The 2,635-nt window shown below is 50.9% G+C and overlaps 1 pseudogene; it reads left to right on the forward strand.

Moving 5' to 3' along the window:
• Nucleotides 1–990: 990 nt before the first annotated feature.
• Nucleotides 991–1,902, forward strand: LOC472313 (small ribosomal subunit protein uS5-like; annotated as a pseudogene).
• The last annotated feature ends 733 nt before the right edge of the window (nucleotides 1,903–2,635 follow it).

Consider the following 2,635-nt stretch of genomic DNA (forward strand, 5'->3'; position numbering starts at 1 on the left):
TGGGCATGGTGGTGTGTGCCTGTAATCCCAGCTACTCGGGAGGCTGAGGCAGGAGAATCACTTGAACCCAGGAGGCGGAGGTTGCAGTGAGCTGAGATCACGCCATTGCACTCCAGGCCGGGCAACAAGAACGAAACTCCCTTTTTTTTTTTTTTTTGGAGACGGAGTCTCACTGTGTTCCCCAGGCTGGAGTGCAGTGGCGTGATCTCAGCTCACTGCAAGCTCTGCCTCCCGGGTTCAGGCCATTCTCCTGCCTCAGCCTGCCCAGTAGCTGGGACTACAGGCGCCCGCTACTACGCCCTGCTAATTTTTTTGTATTTTTAGTACAGATGGGGTTTCACTGCGTTAGCCAGGTTGGTCTCAATCTCCTGACCTCATGATCCGCCCGCCTTGGCCTCTCAAAGTGCCGGGATTACAGGCGTGATCTCATTTAATTATTAAATGAAATTCTAGGAAGTTACGGTAAACTTATTTCACCTTCTATTTTAAAAGAGCTATAATTCCAGATAGAAAATATATGTTTTGGTTATTATGGGATACTTTTGTTTGTTTGTTTTTATATGGGGGCTGGCTGTGTTGCCCAGTCTGGCCTCAAACTCCTGGGCTCAAGCAATCCTTCCACTTCGGCCTCCTGTGTAGCTGGGATTACAGAGAGACAACACCACATCAGGCTGGGATCTTTCATTCTTACATTTATTTCATGATGGGTTACATGAAATAGTTAACACTATTCAAAATGTAGTGAATGTCATAAGGTTTCATTGTGTTGTTAGCTAATTAGCTAACAACAACAACAAAAGATTTATATAATCCCTAGATTGTAAAAGTTGTGACTATAGCAGATATATTTTTCTGTAAAGACACGAATGTGCTGCTTCTCCGAGAAAACACCAAATGGCGGATGACGCCAGTGCAGAGGGCGGGGGCGGGCGGACGGGCGGGCGGGTGGTGTGGGCGCCGGAGGCTCCGGGGGCCCTGGGAAGGGGAACTGATGTGACTTCCGCTGAGGGTTTCAGCAGTGGCATCCGGGTCCGGGGTCACGGCCGTGGATGGGGCCGGGGCCGGGGTCGCGGCCGTGGATGGGTCAGGGGCCAAGACCGCGGAGTTCGCGGAGGCAAGGCCGAGGATAAGGAGCGGATGCCCGTCACCAAGCTGGACGGCCTGGCCAAGGACATGAAGATCAAGTCCCTAGAGGAGATTTATCTCTTCTCGCTGCCCATCAAGGAATCTGAGATCATTGACTTTTTCCTGGGGGCCTCTCTCAAGGACGAGGTTTTGAAGATTATGCCGGTGCGGAAGCAGACCCGCGCTGGCCAGCGCACCAGGTTCAAGGCGTTTGTTGCCATCAGCGACTACAATGGCTACGCTGGTCGGGTTGAAGTGCTCCAAGGAGGTGGCCGCCGCCATCCGCGGGGCCATCATCCTGACCAAGCTCTCCATTGTCACCGTGCGCAGAGGCTACTGGGGGAACAAGATCGGCAAGCTCCACACCGTCCCTTGCAAGGTGACAGGCCGCTGCGGCTCTGTGCTGGTGCGCCTCATCCCCGCGCCCAGGGGCACTGGCATCGTCTCAGCTCCTGTGCCCAAGAAGCTGCTCATGATGGCTGGTATCTACGCCTGCTACACCTCAGCCAGGGGCTGCACTGCCACCCTGGGCAACTTCGCCAACGCCACCTTGGATGCTGTCTCTAAGATCTACAGCTACCTGATCCCCTGAAGGACTTCTGGAAGGAGACTGTATTCACCAAGTCTCCCTATCAGGAATTCACTGACCACCTCGCCAAGACCCACACCAGAGTCTCCGTGCAGAGGACCCAGGCTCCAGCTGTGACTACAACATAGGGTTTTTATGCAAGAAAAATAAAGTGAATTAAAGCCTATTACTGTCAAAAAAAAAAAAAAGACATGAATGTACTGGGTATGATTCGAACTGGATTTGTTTCAAGGCTACAAGTCCCTCTCTCTGATAAGTGTCATCAAAAAACACTGGGTGAAATAATGTTTACTTATTTATTCAACACATATTTATACCCCAAAGGGAGTCTTGTGGAGGATAGAGATGGATGTATACTGTGGGTCCTTGCCTGCCCCTTGAGAGGCAGCCTATAAATGCCATTCATGTTATTCTTAAAAGTGTGGAAAAGTACCCAAGCTGCTCTTAGCTTTCTTCTTCCTCCTCCTCCTCCTCCGCCTCCTTCTTCCCCTCCTTCCCTCCCTCCCCGGCTCCCTCCCTCCCTCCTTCTCTCCCTCCCTTCCTTCCTTCCTGGCTAATCAAGTGAAGCAGTGGGAGTGGAGAAGGAACCAAGAAATCTATAACTGGTTGTGATCAATTAGTTGTAAACACCACTGCACTCAGACCGGCCCTTAGTTTTCTTTAATGTCTCATTTTAAAGCTTTTGTTTAGGAATGTATCTTTTTTTTTTTTTTTTTTTTTCCTTTTTGAGACAGAGTCTTGCTCTTGTCGCCCAGGCTGGAGTGCAGTGGCATGCTCTCAGCTCACTGCAGCCTCTGCCTCCCGGGTTCAAGCGATTCTCCTGCCTCAGCCTCCAGAGTACTTGGGATTGTAGGCGCCCACCACCAAACTTGGCTAATTTTTGTATCTTTAGTAGAGATGGGGTTTCTCCATGTTGGCCAG

The sequence above is a fragment of the Pan troglodytes genome, chromosome 6 (assembly GCF_028858775.2).
Source record: "Pan troglodytes isolate AG18354 chromosome 6, NHGRI_mPanTro3-v2.0_pri, whole genome shotgun sequence".
In the NCBI taxonomy this organism is placed as follows: domain Eukaryota; kingdom Metazoa; phylum Chordata; class Mammalia; order Primates; family Hominidae; genus Pan; species Pan troglodytes.